The sequence below is a fragment of the Myotis myotis genome, unplaced genomic scaffold, assembly GCF_014108235.1.
Source record: "Myotis myotis isolate mMyoMyo1 unplaced genomic scaffold, mMyoMyo1.p scaffold_m19_p_3, whole genome shotgun sequence".
Taxonomy (NCBI): Eukaryota; Metazoa; Chordata; class Mammalia; order Chiroptera; family Vespertilionidae; genus Myotis; species Myotis myotis.
The window spans coordinates 146,774,651-146,795,487 of NW_023416335.1; the positions used below are offsets into that span (position 1 = coordinate 146,774,651).

Sequence of the window (20,837 nt, forward strand, 5' to 3'; positions counted from 1 at the left end):
CACTGCCCTAGGGGTTCCGGATTGCAAGAGGGCGCAGGCCAGGCCAAGGAACCCCATCGTTGCACAATCGAGGCCAGGGAGGGACGCAGGAGGTTGGCCAGCCAGGGAGAGACCACAGGTGGGCTCCAGGGCGTGTCCAGTCCATCTCGCTCCGTCCAGATCAGCCGGACCCCAGCAGCAAGCTAACCTACTGGTCAGAGCATCTGCGTCTTCCTCCTGGTGGTCAATGCACGTCATAGCAACTGGTCAACCAGTTGACTGTCTGTCCCCTGGTGGTCAGTGCATGTCATAGCGAGCAGTTGAGCAGCCTTAGCATATCATTAGCATGTTACGCTTTGATTGGTTGAATGGCCGACCGGAGGACCAGACACTTAGCATATTAGGCTTTTATTATATAGGATTATCCTTTTCTTTAAATCCTAAAGGCTCAATTGATGTCTTAAGAAATAGCAAGTGCCTGGCTGGTGTGACTTGGTTGGTTGGGGGTCGTCCGTGCACCATAAGGTTGCTTGTTTGATTCCCGGTCAGGGCACATGCCCAGGTTGCAGACTCAATCCCCAGTAAGGGGCTTACAGGAGGCAGCTGATCAATGTTTCACTCTATCCCTCTCCCTTCTTTTCTCTCTAAAAATCAATTTAAAATCTTTTTTTAAAATAACAAGTAATGATAAAGGATAAAGATGACTGATCAGATCCCAAACTATGAAGGAAATTTAACAGAAGGATGAATTTATGTCTGTGTTCTCCAACTCCATTTTTCCTCCTTACACTCTTTTATTTCACAATTACCTCAGCAGTTACAATTTTGCAAGATCTGCAAGATTTTAGCCACAGTTCTCACCTACACATATCCAATAAAAATAAAAAAAACTATAAGCCTAATTTTCACCTTGGAATGCACCCTAATTTTTTACACAGCATTAGTGCGAAAGAAACACTAAGGAGCAAAATGAAACTAGGATCCAAGATGTGAGATAACAGCAAGAACAACACTACCCCAAACATGACCTGAAGAACACTCAAGAATACTGAATGACTGGGTAAATCAGCTGGCATCTAGGTATCTAGCACCTGAACAGCAGGTAAGGGGACATACTACATGTGAACCTCTACAAATCTGGATACAAATCCTGGGCTCCATCACCTATTATCTGCCTGACCTTTGGAATATGACTTAACTTTCTGAAGCCTTAGCATTCTCATCTAAAACATGGAAATAAGAAAAATAATTTAGTAGAAACTCTTTTAACAGACTTCTACTTTACCAACTTATAGAAATACAGTTCTTCAATCCCTCAATAAATCACTCCCTGATGCCTACCATAGGCTGATCATTTGCACCTGGTAATCTTCTAAGTAGACCACTTTCTTAATATATCCCCACTCTTTTGATCTCACCAAATGAGCTGGACGGTTAACAAGAGCCAGCTGTTTGTTCCCAAACCAGTTTATGCCAACTGGACTTGTTATTGTAATTATGTAATTTAAGATTATGTAAACTAATGAAGTATGAGTGTGAAAGGGATTGTTTCTCTGAAATTCTGTTGAAAAGTTCAAAAATTCAAAGGCTAATTATTTTTAAAAAGTTATGAAATTAGGTGTATGTAAAAGCTTTAAAAGAATAAAGAAAAAAGCATAAAACTGTAGAAGGATTTTTTTAACACACTAAAAGTGCTTTTTAATTCTCTCTTCTATAAGAGATGCTATTAAGATAATTAACAGATAATACCTCATGGGTGTGGATTCTGCTAAAAAGACAATCCAGAACTCTAGCCAAAGGACCTATCCACAAAGAAAAACCATAATTCTATAGGGGGGAAACGGTGAAAGAATGTATATCCAAGTTAAAGTTAAAAATACGTATCTTACTTATGATTCCCTGCTAATCAACTTTTCAACTATCTACTCAACATCACATACGAGATCTTTAAATGTAGCTACTGCAAAAATTTATAGGAATATTACTAGTATAAAGACTAAATAAAGTACTTAAGCATAGTGCCTGGCACTTAGCAATATTCAATTAAAAACTTCTATTTTACTTTAAAAATTTTGTTATTACTCTGATGGTCTACTGCTCTAAGAATACATATAGGAAAGTAAACGTTGCACACTGTCAGTCTGTCATTTTTGTATTCATCTACATTATTTATACTCCATAGATTATTAGCCATATAACTTCTGTAGTGGCCATCGAAAAAGTAAAGATAGCCAATACGCCTTAGAGCCCCAGGTGAGTAGTCATTCAGGGTTATACTCAACTACAAGGAAACATCACAATAGTGCATTAACATGTCAGCATGAGCTGACAAGAACACAAGAAAAATGAACGAGAGAGAAACCAAGATGGCGGCATAGGTAAACACATGAAATTGCTGCCTCGCACAACCACTTCAAAAATACAAAACGGACATCATCCAGAACTACAGGAAGGCTGGCTGAGTGGAAATTCTACAACTAGAAGGAAAGAGAAAAGCACACTGAGACTCATAGGAGGTGCAGAAGTAAAGTGCAGAGGTACGGAGGCGTGCGCTGAAAGGGCTGGCAACTGAGAACGCGGTTGTCTTTTTCAGTTGGGAGGGAGACACAAGCTCCCAACGGCTCTGAACTCCAGTTCCAGGCGAGTCTCTGGGGACCCAGACTCATAAGGGTAGAAACTGGATTGTCTGGCATCGGGCGAGTTGGAACTCGAGGGCGGCTTTCTCTCAGAGGTGCTTACAGCGATTACCAGGACACTGAGACCCAGGGCTTCTTAGGGCAGGACTGAGGATCAGCCATAGCTGTTTGCTCTGCCCTGTTAATTCCCTGAGACCCCGCCCCACCCAAGCTGTGTGCAGAGGCTTTTGCATATGAATGGCCTGGCCCTCTGCAATCTAAAATTACCTAACAAACTGCAGCTGGGTCAGAGAGACCCAGAACTTCCAAAAGAAGGCCCAAGGCCCCACAGCAGTTTGCACTGCTTCACAGCTAGGCCTCATCTGGGCACCTCCAAACCCCAAACAAAGAAGAGGAATCTGCAGATCTCTCCGTAGCTCCTGCTGGGTAGCCTCAGGAAGAGGCTAAATTAGCACCTCTTTAGAGATCCAAGAGCCAGTGTACCCAGTGGTCAGAGTGGGACCATCCAGATTACAACTCCTCAGATCCACAAGGGACACACTCAGGGGGCAGACTCAGTGAGCACCAAAGCCCCACTGAAGCAAGTCCTGCCCCATAAGGGTGTCTCCAGCACAGAAGTTCTCCCATCATAGACACAGCTGATTCTCACAGCCAATTGGCCTGGAGGTCATTTCCTCCCAGGGATACCTGTAACAATCAAGGCTTAACTACAACAAAATTGTGCACAAAGCCCACAAAGGGGTGCACCAAGAGTGTCCACCTCAGGTAATTAGGGAGACTGAGCCACTGGGACCTATAGGACACTTAGCACACAAAGCCACTCTATCAACACAGGGAAGCAGCCAAAATGTGGAGACAAAGAAACAGGTCACAAATGACAGAAATGGAGGAAAGCAAACTCCTGGATATAGAGTTCAAAACCACGGTTATAAGGTTTTTCAAGAATTTTCTAGAAACCGCCAATAAACTTAGTGAGACCCTCGATAAATCTAGTGAGACCCTAGAGGATATGAAAAAGGACCAACTAGAAATTGAACATACACTGACTGAAATAAAGAATATTATACAGAGATCCAACAGCAGACTAGAGGATCGCAAGAATCAAGTCAAAGATTTGAAATACGAAGAAGCAAAAAACACCCAACCGGAAAAGCAAAAGGAAAAATGAATACAAAAATATGAAGATAGTGTAAGGAGCCTCTGGGACAACATCAAGCATACCAACATCTGAATTATAGGGGTGCCTGAAGAAGAGAGAGAGCATTTTGTTGGCAACAAATCTGTTAACTAAAGAGGTTACAGGTGCCTTAGCTGGGTTTGCTCAGTGGATAGAGCGTCGGCCTGCAGACTGAAGTGTTCCAGGTTCAATTCTGGTAACGGGCACAAGCCTGGGTTTCGGGCTCAATCCCCAGTAGGGGGCATGCAGGAGGCAGCCGATCAATGATTCTTTCTCATCATCATTGGTGTTTCTATCTCTCTCCCTCTCCCTTCCTCTCTGAAATCAATAAAAAATATATTTAAATAAATAAATAATGCTGCAATGAACATAAAGGTACATGTATCTAAAAAAAAAAAAGAGGTTACAGGTAAGGTATAGGGATAGATCTGGTGATTCAACCTCTTGCTCAGAACTGTTGAATACTGGACACAGATATTAAAATCCTTTTCCAAATTACTTACTAGTAAAAGCAAAAGCACATCTTTAATAGTTCATGTCATTTTGACATTACAATCAATTTTACTTTTCATGGAAATTGTTACATAAAGAAAGGCACTCTAAAATTAGAACAATGAAGTACCTTATTCACGTATAAAGTTGGAGGTGGGTAACTAATATCCACTCTAACAAGAATACAATAAAATAGTACATACCATCCTTTCAACAAACAACTGACCAAAAGTTTCAAGGCTAAAAACCTTCATATCCTTTGGTTCAGTATCACACATCTGGGAATCTACTCTAGGAAATAACTAAAAAAACAAAGAAATCTATATGCTAGAAGGTATTTTTTGCAGGATTTTTTGTATTTTAGAGAGGAGGGGAGAGAGAGACATCCATGTGAGAAAGACACATCGATTGGTTACCTCCAACAGCACCCTTACTGGAGCGGGGGAACCTATAACCAAGGTATGTGCCCCTAACCAGGAAATGAACCCGAGACCCTTTGGTCTGCAAGCCAACCCTCTTACCACTTAGCACACTGGCCAGGGTTTTACTGGCTAACCTTTTTAAAACGTTATTTTACTTTTAGAATTAAAACAAATTATATTTAAAATATGCACCTTGCCGAAACCGGTTTGGCTCAGTGGATAGAGCGTCGGCCTACGGACTGAAAGGTCCCAGGTTCGATTCCGGTCAAGGGCATGTACCTGGGTTGCGGGCACATCCCCAGTAGGAGATGTGCAGGAGGCAGCTGATCGATGTTTCTCTCTCATCGATGTTTCTAACTCTCTATCTCTCTCCTTTCCTCTCTGTAAAAAATCAATAAAATATATAAAAAAATAAATAAATAAATAAAATAAAATATGCACCTCAAGGTTACCTACTGTACTACTCCATTCATATAATATTCTCAAAATGACAAAGTTAGCGGTAGGGGATAGGAATACATAGAGGTAACACCAGGAAGTTCTATTATCTTGACTGCGGTAACAGTTACACAAAACTATTCATGGAATAAAATTTCACAGAAGTACACACCCACACCCACAGCAATGCAGGTTTTAAAAACGGTAAAGTCTGTATATGGTCTACAGCAGTGATGGCGAACCTACGACACGCGAACTCATTTTTTTGGTTGATTTTTCTTTGTTAAATGGCATTTAAGTATATAAAATAAATATCAAAAATATAAGTCTTTGTTTTACTATGGTTGCAAATATCAAAATTTCTTTTTTCTTTTTTTTTTAATTAAATCTTTATTGTTCAGATTATTACATTTGTTCCTCTTTTTTTTCCCCCCATACCTCCCCTCCTCCCAGTTCCCGCCCCACCCTCCGCCCTCACTCCCCACCCACTGTCCTCATCCATAGGTGCACGATATTTGTCCAGTCTCTTCCCGCATCTCCCACACCCCTTTCCCCCCCAAGAATAGTCAGTCCATTCCCTTTCTATGTCCCTGAATCTATTATAATCACCAGTTCATTCTGTTCATCAGATTATTTATTCACTTGATTCTTAGATTCACTTGTTGATAGATGCATGTTTGTTGTTCATAATTTGTATCTTTACCTTTTTCTTCCTCTTCCTCTTCCTCTTCCTCTTCTTAAAGGATACCTTTCAGCATTTCATATAATACTGGTTTGGTGGTGATGAACTCCTTTAGCTTTTCCTTATCTGTGAAGCTCTTTATCTGACCTTCAGTTCTGAATGATAGCTTTGCTGGATAAAGTAATCTTGGTTGTAGGTTCTTGGTATTCATCACTTTGAATATTTCTTGCCATTCCCTTCTGGCCTGCAAAGTTTCTGTTGAGAAATCAGCTGACAGTCGTATGGGTATTCCCTTGTAGGTAACTGAGTTTCTTTCTCTTGCTGCTTTTAAGATTCTCTCTTTGTCTTTTGCTCTTGGCATTTTAATGATGATGTGTCTTGGTGTGGTCCTCTTTGGGTTCCTTTTGTTTGGGGTTCTCTGTGCTTCCTGGACCTGTAAGTCTATTTCTTTCACCAGGTGGGGGAAGTTTTCTGTCATGATTTCTTCAAATAGGTTTTCAATATCTTGCTCTCTCTCATCTTCTGGCACCCCCATAATTCTGATGTTGGTACGCTTGAAGCTGTCCCAGAGGCTCCTTACACTATCTTTGTATTTTCGGATTCTTTTTTCATTTTGCTTTTCTGGTTGGGTGTTTTTTGCTTCTTCGCATTTCAAATCTTTGCCTTGATCCTTGCGCTCCTCTGGTCTGCTGCTGGGAGTCTGTATAGTATTCGTTATTTCAGTCCATGTATGCTTAATTTCTAGTTGGTTCTTTATCATAACATCGAGGGTCTCATTAGATTTCTTGAGGATCTCACTACATTTATCGATGGCTTCTAGACAGTTCTTAAGAGACCTTAAAAGTGTGGTTCTGAACTCAATATCCTCCATTGACAGTTTTGTCCTGTTTCTTTGTCTCCGCATTTGTTATGCTTTCTTGGTGCACCCCCTAGTGGTCTTTGTCCGCAGTTTTGTTGTAGTTAAGCCTTGATTGTTGTCGGCAATACTGGGGGTTATTTGACCTCCAGGCTAACTGGCTATGAGAGTCCGCTGTGTCTGCAGTGGGAGAGCTTCTGTGCTGGATCTCTAGGGCGGTGCTAATCTAGCCTTTGCCTGAGGCTATCCGGCAAATGGCTCTGCGCAGGACTTAGGCGGGGCAGGTCCCTGGGGATCTACAGGGTGGGCCGGAGCGAGCAGTTATGGCTGCTCTCATTTCCGTCCCTAGGGGCTCTGCCTCACAGAGTCCCAGCAACTGCTGCAAACCTCGGAGAGAAAGCTGCCTTCAAGTCCCGACCGAAGCCAGACAGTCCCGCTTCTCCCGTTTGAGTCTGGGTCCCTAGAGACTCGCCCGGATCTGGAGCTCAGAGTCTGAAACTCCCTCCCGATTGAAAACAACAACCGCGCCCTCTGCCTCCAGCCCGCTCCACGTGCACTCCGCACCTTAGTATTTCACTTCAGCACTGTGCCTCCTCTGAGTCTGGGTATGATATTCTCTTTCCTCCTAGTTGTAGAATTTCCACTGAGCCAGCCTTCCTGTGGTTCTGGATGATGTCCATTCCGCCTTTAGTTGTTTTTTGAAGTGGTTGTTCGAGGCAGCAATCTCCGGCGTTAACCTATGCCGCCATCTTGGTTTCTCCCCGCAAATATCAAAAAATTTCTATATGTGACACGGCACCAGAGTTAAGTTAGGGTTTTTCAAAATGCTGACACGGCGAGCTCAAAAGGTTTGCCATCACTGGTCTACTGTCTAGTTAACAGTAAATATCAATTTCCTGGCTTTCAAACTGTATGACTGATACATATGATGACACACTGGGGAAACTAAGTGAAGAGGATATAAGACCCTACTATTTTTTTTGACATTCTGAGCCTCTACCTCAAAATAAGTTTTTTAAAAAGTGCACTTGCATGTATAATAGTTAGCTTTCTTTTGAGCAGGTAGGACATAAGAGAATGTAAAATGATCCACATAATCCTATATAATAAAAAGCTAATATACAAATTGTCCCCTCAACTGGGAGTTCAACCAGGAGTTCGACCACGGGGCGGGGCCACAGACGGCCAACCGTCTATGGCCCCTCACCCCGGCTGGCCCCGCCCCCGGTCGGCCCCCTCCACTGGACCCCACCCATGCACGAATTCATGCACCAGGCCTCTAGTATACTTCCAACACACCACTACCCACTAACTATTCATAAAACTCCATATGAAACAAATGGCAGTCTTTAAATTGAACATAATTTACTTAGGTCAGGTCTGAATAAAAGGCTTCAATTTAAATGAAAGTATCACTCAATTTTCAGAATATGCTTAACTGAATTGATTTGAATCTCAAAGCTTATATTTTATAGTATATCCATTAAGCAATAGCCCTCAAATTTTTCTTACATGACAGCAACCACATCCTTTTTTTTTTTTTTTTAATTTTAAAGAGAGAGGAAGAAAATGGGACAGGCAGAGAGAGAAACACGAATTTGTTGTTCCACTTATTTATGCATTTGTTGGTTGAATCTTTTATGTGCCCTGACCAGGAATCGAACCTGTGACCTCTCAGTGCATGGGACGTGGCTCAACCAACTGAGCCACACTGGCCAGGGCCAGGACTCTATCTTAATTCAGCATTTTAACCTCAAAGCCTATACTGTTCTTGATACCTACTAGGCCCCCAGTAACTATTTACTGAAGTAACGAGTCAATGGATGAATTCATGCTCTAGCTAAGATTCAATGGATAAGTTCCTCCAGCTTTAACAGAATGGGAGGTAGGAGGTAAGAGGTAGGAGGTAGGAGGTAGGAGGTAAGAGATAAAAGGAAAAAAAGGGGGCCTAGCTGGTTGCTCAGTGGTTAGAGCATCGGCCCACAGACTGAAGGGTCTCAGGTTCCATTCTAGTCAAGGTTACATACCTCGGTTTCAGGCTCAATCCTCGGCCTGGTCTGGACGCATGCAGGAGGCAAACAATCGATGTCTCTCTCTCCCCCCGCCCTTCCCTTCCACTCTCTCAAAATCAATGGAAAAAATATCCTCAAATAAAGATTAACAACAACAAAATTTTTAAAACAGGTATACATTTGGATAGGGTCCAGCTTCTACCAATTCACCAGGGCAAAAGATGACATTAATCAACACTGCATACAAGCTAGTATCAATGCAAAAGTTGACCTTAGGAGACTTTAAATCATTTCCACTGATCCCCCAAATCTTAAAGATATGTCTAAGAAAAGAACTGAGCTAGTATCAGAAAATTTTCCTCACTAATCTTTACCACAAAATGCTTTCAAGAAAGCCAAATTTTCTTTGCTATGTGCAAATCCATCAACTTTTTTATCTGAAAAGTCTTAGCTTGTAATGCAAAGTTCAAAAAACCCTTTCACGTGAGCTTTTAGCTCTCAGCAACAATATAGATTACATATGCTTACACAATATGTATTACGCCTATCTATATATATAAAAGGCTAATATGCTAAGTGTCCCTCCGCCCATCCGACCAGTCACTATGACACACACTGACCATCAGGGGGCAGGAGCTGCTGAGCTGCTGTGACTTGGCAGCAGCAGTTCTCAGGTGACGCACCCCAAAACCAGAGAGGAGGGAGCCCGATTCCTCACAGGGCCATGCGATTCCACCTTCGGCCATTGGTTATGTTGTTGCTGGGGCACTGTCGGCCCAAATCTGATTTACTGCACGCTTGCCTTTGCGTTCCACATCCTGTAAGACAGCAACTTTGCAGAGTGCCCTCTCGCACTCCAGGACCCCTTAGGGAATGTCAGAGAGCTGGTTTCAGCCTGATCCACGCAGGCCAAGCTGAGGGACCCCACCTGCTGGAGGGACCCCGCTCACTCTGCAGATACTGAGATGGATGGTGGGAGGTTGGCTCCAGGGCATGTCAAGCTGGTCTCGCCCAGTCCCACCCCACCGGCCACCTTCTAATTAATTTCCTTTCAATGTGCACGAATCCGTGCACCGGATCACTAGTATTCATATCTAATCTAATAAAAGACAAACATACAAACTGACCATACCTTTGCTATGCCTTAAGCCACGCCCACCAGCCAATCAGAGCAGCTATATGCAAATTAGCCCAACCAAGATGGCAGCCGGCAGCCATGGAGCTGGAGCGAGTAGGAGGCTTGGTTGCTCCAGTGATGGAGGAAGCCAAGCTTTCCACCTGCTGCAGCCGGCTCTGAGCTCCACTGAAGGCAACAAAGTTTCAATTATAGAAGGTAAATAAATCCCCCTCCCCCCCCCCCCAAAAAGGAGAGGCTGGGAGCTTCCATCACCGGGGGGCTTGGCCAGCCTGAAAACGGCCCTCAGCCCCTCACCCAGACTGGCCAGGCACCCCAGTAGGGACCTCCCACCCTAAAGGGGGTGTGGCCAGCCTGAAAACAGCCATCAGCTCCTCACCCAGGCTGGCCAAACCTCCACGGGGTGAGGGTCCCCACTGGAAGGGGGGGGCTTGACCAGCCTGCAAACACCCATCAGCCCCTCATCCAGGCTGGCCAGGCACCCCAGCGGGACCCCCACCCTGATCCGGGAAACCCTTCAGGGCAAACCAGCTGGCCCCCACCCATGCACCAGGCCTCTATTCCTATATAATAAAAGGGTAATATGCAAACTGACCCTAACAGCAGAATGACTGGGAATGACTGGTCACTATGACACACACTGGCCACCAGGGGGCAGACGCTCAATGCAGGAGCTGCCCCCTGGTGGTCAGTGCGCTCCCACAGGGGGTGCTCTGCTCAGCCACAAGCCAGGCTGATGGCTGCCAGTACAGCGGTGGTGGTGGGAGCCTCTCCTGCCTCCTCAGTAGCACTAAGGATGTCCGACTGCAGCTTAGGCCTGCTCCCCGCTGGCAAGTGGACATCCCCCGAGGGCTCCCGGGCTGCCAGAGGGATGTCTGATTGCCAGCTTAGGCCCAATCCCCCAGGAAGCGGGCCTAAGCCAGCAGGTGGTCATCCCCTGAGGGGTCCCAGACTGCGAGAGGGCACAGGCTGGGCTGAGGGACACCCCCACCGAGTGCACAAATTTTTGTGCACCGGGCCTCTAGTATAAATATAAAATATATAAATAAAGAATGTAATTACACTATGTCTATGCTGTTTATTCAATAGTCCAAGGTAGTTACAATATAACAATGAACAAGACACAGATCATATCTAAGTTTACAGTCTGTCTAGTAATTTAAAAGGCAACTATAGCTAGTAAAAAAATCTTAAGAAAACCAGGGTTTAAATTCCAAAGCTACCTCCTATTAGCTATGTCTCTTAGTCTTAGTTTCCAGAACTATAAAAGGTACTATTGCCATGACTATTAAAATGAAATCATAAAAAAAATTATAAAATATAAAAATGGTTGGCAAACTGAAAAGCACTATACAAATGTAAGGTATACTATCACTATACCTAGCTTTTCATTAAGAAAAAAACAAAACACTCTGATACCACCCTGCATAATGCTTACTAGTTGCAAGGGGGGTCAGAGGGGAGTAATTGTATAGTGAATAAACCAGGTAACATCTTGATCTAACTTAAAATCATTAATAAGGGGCAAATGGACATTATATATATCCATATGTGATATCCTGAGAGGAACACATCACTTTTGTAGTAGTCTGACTAAAGATAAATAAATAGCCTGAATCAAATCACAAGAAAATCAGATCAAATCAGACAAAACCAAATTGAAAACTTTCTATAAAATAACTGAACTGTATTCTTCAATTAAATGCAAAACAAAGAAAGGCTGAGAAACTCTTCCAAATTAAAGAAAAATAAAGAGAAATAGCAACCAAATACAATACATGATCAAACTGACAGAACTGGAATATAAAATATAGATTAAAGTATCAACGTAACATTTCTGGAATTTGATAACGGTACTTTAACTGCATAAGAAAATACCCTTATTCTTAGGAAATATACCCTGAGGTATAAGAAGTAAAAAGACATACAACCCATTCTTCAATGATTCACAAAAATAAATGTGTGTGTATATATGCCATAAGACAAATATGACAAAATGTTAAAAATCTATTTATGAGTATGGATAAAAGGTATAAAAGCATCTACTGTATCATTCTTGCAACTTTAAGTTTTAAAATTATCTCAAAATAAAAAGTTTAAGAAACAGGATACTAACCTCCAAGGATTTAGTTATAAGCTCGAAGCTACACAATTTTAAAGTACTTTTAAAAATTACTCTGTAGCCCTAGCTGGTTTGGCTCAATGGATAGAGTGTCAGCCTGCGGACCAAAGGGTCCCAGGTTTGATTCCAGTCAAGGGCACATGCCTGGGTTGCAGGCTAGATCCCCAGTGGATGTTTCTATCTCTCTCCCCATCTCCCTTCCTCTCTAAAATCAATAAAGATATAAAATAAAATATAAATAAAAGAAGTATGTGTCTATTCAGTTTACCTTTAAAAAAATTACTCTGTAAAATTAACACAGAGAAAGTTCGAAGAAACTTCATATTTAAATTATAAAACAAACAAGAAAGCATAGCACATGAGCAAGAGCCAGGAAAAACAAACAGCAGAATCATATCTGCAAAGATATTAGAAAAAATATATAAGATAATATATTTAATAGGTTTATAAGAATCTATTTCTTGAGAACATGATCAAGAAAAGGAATAATGCTCTGGCCAGGTGGCTCAGTTAGCTGGAGCGTCATCCCATATACCAAAGGTTTCAGGTTTGAATCCCAGTCAGGGCATATATCTAGTGCCCAGTCAGGCCAAGCATGGGAGGCAGCCAATCAATGTTTCCTTCTTTCCTTCTTTCTTTCTTTCTCTCCCTTCCTCTCTCTAAAATTAATAAGTATACCCTCCTGTAAGGATTAAAAAGAAAAGGAATAAGACTACAAAAAAGGAGAGTCTTAAAAAGGAATGAAATAAAACTTCTAGAAGTAAAAAAAAATATAGTACATGAAACCTTTAAAAACTCAATGAGCCCTAACCGGTTTGGCTCAGTGGATAGAGAGTCGGCCTGCGGACTGAAGGGTCCCAGGTTCGATTCCAGTCAAGGGCATGCACCTTGGTTGCGGGCACTTCCCCAGTAGGGAGTATGCAGGAAGGCAGCCTATGGATGTTTCTCTTTCATCAGTGTTTCTGATTCTCTATCCCTCTCCCTTCCTCTCTGTAAAAATCAATAAAATATATTAAAAAAATAAAAATAAAAACTCAATGAACATACTACAACATAAACTTTGAAGATATCATGCTAAGTGAAATAAGTCACACAAAAAAGGACAAATATTGTATGAGGTACCTAAAATAGTCAAATATACAGAAACAAAGTAAAATAGTTGTTGCAGAGGTTGGTGGAAGGGGGAATGGGGAATTATTAAACACAAATGGTGAGGAGTATAAAGGGCTTCAAAGATGCTGGCAGTGTTCTAAGCTAATTAGTGGTACATGGTAGCTCATTTTATAATTACTTAAACTGTACACATATTATACTGTATGCTTTTGTAATAAAAGTAAATTTTAGGTCCTGGCCAGTGTGGTTCAGTGGTTGAGCATTAATCTATGAACCAGGGGGTCATGGTTTGATTCCAGTCAGGGCACATGCCTGGTTTGCAGGCTCGATTCCCAGTAGGGGGCGTACAGGAGGCAGCCAATCATGGTTCCCTCTTATCATTAATGTTTCTCTCTCTCCCTCTCCCTTCCTCTCTGAAATCAATAAAAATATATTTTAAAATAATAATAAAATTACCTAATCAAAACACTCAAAGGAAATAAATAAGTCTTAATTTTAACAGTCACTTAGGCAAGGTTTGCACCTTAAATTCCCCCACACACACACCCTCTAAGTGAACCAGGGAGTCAATAAACTTCTCAGCTAGACAACTGAATATAATTTCAATAAACACTTATGCTAATAACTGGTCTGTGTCCCCAGGAGGACTTCTGTGGCTCCACTTACATAACCCATTATGCAAAGTGCTGAACTATTCTTTCTCTAGAAAGCATTTTGAATACTGATATTTGTAGTACAAATATATTTGCTATGCTAAATTTAAAAAAAGCTTTTCTTGCTGTAACTTCAAGGATCTTTCCTGCAGAAGAGGTAAAAAGGAAAGCCAGTTTTTACTACTCCACTATGCCAAAGGCAAGTTATTTATCTTGTTGGCTAATCAACAGAGTAATGACTTACAGCAGCACCCTCAGGCAGCCCCTACGGTTAGCCAGTTTACCCCTGGGACTCTGTTGAGAAACACAGTTTTCTACAAGTCATTTGGAGCAACTTGTTTGAACTCAACTGAAAACTATCTGAACTATCCCTTGAAATGTGCTGTAATGTAAAAACTTGACAAAATTAAATTCAATGGTGGTGAGAATCACAATCCCTTAGCGCAGTGGTTCTCAACCTTGGCTCACATTAGAATCACCTGGGAATCTTTTTAAAATCCTGATTTCCGGGCCTCATCCTCCGGAAATTCTGCTTCTTTGTTATGGGGTGGGGCCACAACATTAGTAACAAAGAAACAGAATTTCCGGAGGATGAGGCCCAGAAATCAGGATTTTAAAAAGATTCCCAGGTGATTCTAATGTGCGGCCAAGTTGAGAACCACTGCCTTAGCGTAATAGAAGGGCAGACTACCACAAATCAAACTTGAATATGCATAAATATGTTGAATGAGTACTCTCCCCCAAACCCCTGGTTCTGTTTAAACCAAGATTATCAGATTTCATAGAACCAAAAATCTTAAAAAATCAAAGGTACCACCTTTATTTTGCCAAGGACATTTAAAAAGAAAATAACTGCCAATTACCGTCACCATTATTTCATAAAAGAACTAATATGCTTACACCAAAAATGATAAAAGATAATTTTAGAAAAAAGTCTTTTAAATTCAATAGATTTAGCTTTCAGAGAAGCTAACTCATTCTCATTCTCACTTCAGACAAGTGAAAACGTTGTCATGGACTGACACCACTCCACAGTGCAGCATTTGGGAATGGCAGGTCTAAGCAACTAACTCCCACTTGAAGAAAGAAAGCAGCAGTAGGGCATGCCCACACAGAATATTCAATAATGAGGAAACAGAGGCTTGGAGGGGTTTAGGGACTCTCCCAAGGTCACAGACCAAGAATTTGACACAGGACTGTCTAATTCCAGAATCAGAGTTCCTAACCATTATACTAAGTTTCCTCTAATATTCTTCCAGTGCTAAAAAGATCCGCCCTAATCCAGTCACCTTTGTGACCAATGACAACCGAGGAATTTCCAAGACAGCTGGTGGGAGTGAGAGGTAGACTGCCTGGCCATCATTCAGACTGAAGCTAAATGGAACTCCTGACCTTTGCCTCATTAATACCAGGCTCACTGCAACTAAGCCAACCAGCCCAGACAAAGCACACAAACCCCTGCCTCCAACAACCCTGACACAGGGCTCTTAGGGTATTCCCACGTGCCTGTAATATAGTGAGAAACATATTCCTGAAAAACAAAACAACATATTAATTTCAAGAAGGAAACAAACACTTCCATAGTAACTCAGTCTAAAATTAACAAAACTTTCCCTCAAAAAGTTACAACTGTAAGCCTCATTCTGCAAACAATAACAGTCTTCTACACATTAATACACAGATTCCCCCTATTTAAATATCTAAACAGAAAACCACACAATTTTATAATTCCATAGTTCTTAAAGTTTCCAAATTAAAATAGACTTTACATATGTATCATTACCTGATGGTTAAAAGTATCTTATCATTCTTTCCCTCTAAGATATAAAAATATTACAGGCAAAACCATTCATGTTAATCAAAAGTACTTATTAAAAAATTAGAAGAAAAACATGTAACTAAATGCCATTTTCTATAAAAGACACTATTAGCAGCCGGTAGTAATAGAAGGTACAAAAATTATATTTGAATATTTAGGGGTTCTTGGTATTGAAACCAAAATTGAAAGTCATACATACAAATAAACAGAATTCTGTATCAGAGATTTGCTTCCAAATCCTCACATATCACTTGCCAGCAAGTGTCCAAAATAAACAACCAAACAGCTCTTGAGTGACCAAAGTTTGATAGTCAGGACCAAATGAGTGTGAAATAGTTTGTCCTCCCTGAAATAGGGCAATGATAGCATAGTATTCTTGAAAGCAATGGCAAGAAAATTTTATTCCCAATTGGATTTTCTATCCCCCTTTTTTTTTTTTTTAAGAGAGAGAGAGATCAATTTGTTATTCAACTCCTGATCGAACCCACAACCTTGGCATATTGGAATGACGCTCTGACCAATTGAGAACGCGGCCAGGGCCCCACTTGAATTTTCAATAATCAGATTCTTTATATCCTATCTGAATCTGCAATATGAGGGAGCAGTACACAGATTATCAAGTATTTTAACCACTATATAAAATTATCTTCTTAGTGTCTTTTCCTCCTGTTTTAAACAGATGCCATCTAAGAGAATTTTTTCTTTCCCCTCTAAACTCTCCCTTCTTTCATCTCCTTATACAGACTCAACAAGTACATGTATTATTTTCTACACGCATTTAATACATGCCTAGCACTGCCCTCTAGCATGAACTACAAACCCACTTTTACAAAAGCCTCTGGGCAATTCCAGTGTTTGGCAAGTATATAAAAAACATATTCAACAAAACTGATCTCATTAAGCATCCCCTTCCCCATATTTCTAGTACTAGTACCACCACTGCCATCACTCACATTTAAAGTAAGTATAGCCTTCAACTTCAACTTCCTCCAAACCTTTCCCAACAATCCTTCCTTCCACCACCTACTAAATCATCCCAATGCCATGAGGCTTGCCCAGTATTTATACTACTGTCGATCCTTGAGCAATGTGGGGGTTAGGGGTACCAACAAATCCCCAAAAGTTGAAAAACCACGTGTAACTTTTGACTCCCCAAAATCTGAATAGCCTGTTGACCAAAATTGTTATCAATAACATAAACAGCTGATTAACATAAAGGGTGGGGCAAAAGTAGGTTTACAGTTGTTCATATGGAAAATAAAATAAATAATACAAGAATAAACTCTTTTATATATACACAACTATATGGAAAATAATACAATAATTGTAACAAAAAAGTAAACCAGAGAAAAAATGTTATTAAGACATTTCATTTACAGTACTCTATATATTTATTGTATATAAATGATACCACGCAGTTGCAACCCATGTTTTTCAAGGGTCAACTCTATGTATTGAAAGTCAGCTTTCTACAACAAAAAGTTCTACACACTACACTTTTAGACCTTAGAAGTTTCTCATTACCTCCCAAGTGTTGAACTCCTAAGTACAGCATTTAAACATGTTCCAGCTCCAAAGTAAATATCAAACCTCAGCCCGACTGGTGTGGCTCAGTGGTTGAGCATCGAGCTATGAACCAGGAGGTCACGGTTTGATTCCCCGTCAGGGAACATGGCAAGGTTGGGGGCTCCTTCCCCAGTGTGAGGTATGCAGGAGGCAGCCGATCAATGATTCTCTCATCCTTGATGTTTATTTCTCTCTCTCTCCGTCTCCCTTCCTCTCTGAAATCAATGAAAATATATTTTAAAAATAAATAAATTTCAAACCTCAACCCTTATTCCCCAAAATGAACATTCTATTCTAGGTAACCTGGTCCACTAACTTTTCTCTGAGTACACCATGAACTTTTCCCTCCTCCACACCTGTGCTCACATCATTCCCTTTATTGGAAAAGCCTTCTTCATCCACCTATTCCCAACACCTAAATTTTTGTCTGAGAAAAGTCTTACCCTCTGTAAAGTTGAACTCAGGTTACCAGTTTATTGGAAGATAGCATGATGTAGTGGAAACACACAGGCATGGCATCGGGCAGATCTGGATTCAAATTAGGGCTCAGTCACCTGCTAGCTACATAGTCCCCAACTAGCAGAGAGCCTGGTGCTCACTTAGTGCTCAATAAATAATAGTTTCAGAGTTAATTTCAGAAGTATTACTGTACCTCCACTACTCTCCATAATTACTGCAGCTAAAAATGAACCCATTTTCCTTTCAAACAACTCCAAACTTTACATCAAACCTCTACATGTACATATATTTTTTTATGTAGTAAATGTTTATGCAAATATCTTACATCCCCTCCTAGATTTCAAATTCCTAAAGACAGAAGGCTTCATCTCTGTACCCTATAAAGCCCAATAATGCTTTTCATGAAGCACACACTACCACCAGCAATTAGAAAAATTGTTTAATATACTTCAACAACACAATTCATCTCTTCATGACTTGTGACACATCATTACCAAAAGTTGTTAGGGCTGTATCTTTATTTGTTCAGTACATGGCTATCTAACATAGCAAATGTTCAGTATCAGTTGAATTGACTTGAATAATATAACTTACAATGCAAATGTTCAGTATCTACTGAATTGACTTGAATACAATAAGATTTCCAGTGCCTAAGAAAAAGATTTTCCCAAGCATCTTTTTCTGCCATTACAATTGTTGAAATATTTCCCTTCAAAACACATTAACTACCATCAGTACGGATCCATGACCAAATCTAACTTGACTCCTTTTCCTCATTCTCTCAATTATAATCCTCCAACCGTAAGCTCTATCTAAACAAGTAACCACTTCAAATGCTTAAGAATCTACAGCTTCTATCTAAATGTAAATGTCAGTCAACTAACCTTTCCTCCACAATCTTTTCTAGGAACTTAAAAAATCATCCACCCTCTGCCCGTTGAAGAGCAACAATCCTGAAATAACTTTTCTTTTGCATAGGAGAGCTCACTGAACTTGTCACTTCGGTCTGTTTTCCCTAATTCCTATTACCTCCCCTGTCAGCGGTGGGAGGAGAATGAGATAAGTACCCAAATAACTACAGTATAAGTCCTAATAGAAGCACCAGGTGAAAAATGCAGGCAAGTGTCACTTGCTTCACAAAGGTGGCTTGTGTGCACTTGACACTGCAAAAACACCGGTCACCTGCCGACAGTCAAATTCTGCAGTCACTGCATCCCCCTATGATCAAAACTGAAACATCACTATTAAATGTGGAAAACCCTCATTTCCTACAAACTTTTCATCTGTTTATTATCTAAAATCTATTCATTAAAGATACCTACTTTACTTTTTCCTTTAGGAAAGCCTCAATTTATCTGCGCTAAGCACTTCATAACAGAAGTTTTTTAAATAAATAAAAACGAATCACCTGTGCCCATCCGTGTGCACTCTCTGCATTGCAACAACAGCTGTACCAGTAAAGGGAACCTCTCGGGCGTTACCGAGAACAATTCTCCTTTAAAAGTTATGGAAAATGACAGTTCCAAACATGAAGTCTATACAAACTTCGGGGAAGGGAGAGACTAATAACTCTCCAAACCTCTGCGATCCATTCGTGCAACAACCGCAGACTGAACTCATTACACAACCGTAACTTCAAATAGCCACAGGAACGAGGAATACAGATTAGAGAACAGCATCGTTTTGTGCGTCTGCAAGAAAATAAGGAAACGTATCTGAACCGATTTCCCTCAAATTGTTTGTTAAGAAGCGACTTGAACAATAGGTTGAGCAAGCTTTCCAGTCGCTGAAGATCGCGGGAGGCACGCCGGTGCCACACTGACCGACCCAGAGCCGGTCCCAAGCGCGGTCCGCGTCGATCCCGGGCAACCCGCAAGCGCGTCGGGTGGAAGCGCTTGGCAAAGACCTCGGGCATCTCCACCCGCATCGCCCCGCCCTGGGGCTGAGGGGACGGCACCTCGGCGACCCGGGCGAAGAACCAGCCCGAAGGCAGACCCACAAGACGAAAATGTGGGGAACTCGGTCCCGAGATTGAGTGCGGCGTCCAGGTCCCCAGCCCCACGCCGGTGGGACACAGAAAACCAAATCTGGGAGGCAGTGCGAAGATGTGGGGGCGCAGAAAAAAGGGGGTCGGGGGGGAACCGAGGCCCAGCCCATTCCCACTCTCCAGTCCCAGCAGCAACAACAGCTCCGGGAACCCGGTCCCCGGCTCCGCCCCGCCCACCCCGCGGCCGGCCGCCCGCTCCTTCCCGGCCGCCGGGTTCGGCCCAGACCGCGGCGGCCGACAACCCGCTTCCCCGAACCCCGACAATCCAGCCCAGCCCAGCCCGGAGCCCGGAGCCCGGAGCGGGCAGCGGGGGCCCGGGAGCGCCAGCCCGACACGGCCCGCCCCATCCCAGGCCGTCCCCCGGCCACTCACCGTCGGCCCGGGCGCTGGGAGGGGTCAGGGCTCGGGGCGGCGGGCGCGGACCCCCGGGCTCCGATCCGGCAGGAACCCCTAATCGGAGGCGATCGAGCCCCAGCGGCTGTGCCTACCAGGCCTCTCTCCGGCCCGAACCTGGGAAAGCACTTCCGGGGGAGCGGGTGAGGGACGGGCTTGGCACCGGAACTGCTCGCGGGCAGGAGCGGCCGGGCCTCCCAGGCGGGGCGGGGCCTCGTGTCCCCCCCTATTCTCTCCCTCCCCAACCCGCCCCCGGACTCGTCGGTAACCCTTTGTGCCCCGCGGCCCCTTGGTTCCCGGGCTCCCGCTGCTCCTCGGGGTCCCTTCCATCCACCTAGTTTTACGGCGGAGGAAGCCGAGGCTGCAAGAATTTAGGGGACAAGGGTCCAGCGCATACACCGGCCTCTGCTCTCTCGCATGTTCGCTCCACTCCAATCGGCCTTTTGTAGAAAGGATAGTTAACTGTCACTGGTGGCGTCCTACCTGGTAGGGACCCTGTGAAGCGCTTTCAGCGGTTCTCAACCTGTGGGTCGCGACCCCTTTGGCCTAAGACCATCTGCATATCAGATATTTACATTACGATTCATAACAGTAGCAACATTACAGTCATGAAGTAGCAGCGAAAATAACTTTATGGTTTTGGGTCACAAGGGCCAGAAGGTAGGTGCTTCCCTCAGTTCACCATCCCCAAGCGCCTTGAGAGGGGTGCGGACATCTTGCAGAAGAGGAAACCGGTGAAAGGTGCCAAGCTCCATACCACAGACGCTGGTGCTTGGTTGTAACTTGTGTTGTGTGTAAAAATCTGCTCAGCTACCCCAACCGGATTTTTTAATTCT

At 42.6% G+C, this 20,837-nt stretch overlaps 1 protein-coding gene across 5 annotated transcripts in view; it reads right to left on the reverse strand.

Moving 5' to 3' along the window:
• FRS2 (fibroblast growth factor receptor substrate 2) overlaps nt 1-20,131 on the reverse strand; it is a 117,869-nt gene extending 97,738 nt beyond the window's left edge. For 3 of the 5 annotated variants that reach the window (XM_036298073.1, XM_036298071.1, XM_036298072.1), the window contains exon 1: nt 19,981-20,131. The gene's annotated coding sequence lies outside the window, so the exon portion shown is untranslated. The other 2 variants (XM_036298078.1, XM_036298077.1) reach the window with 2 other exon arrangements.
• Nucleotides 20,132-20,837: the final 706 nt, after the last annotated feature.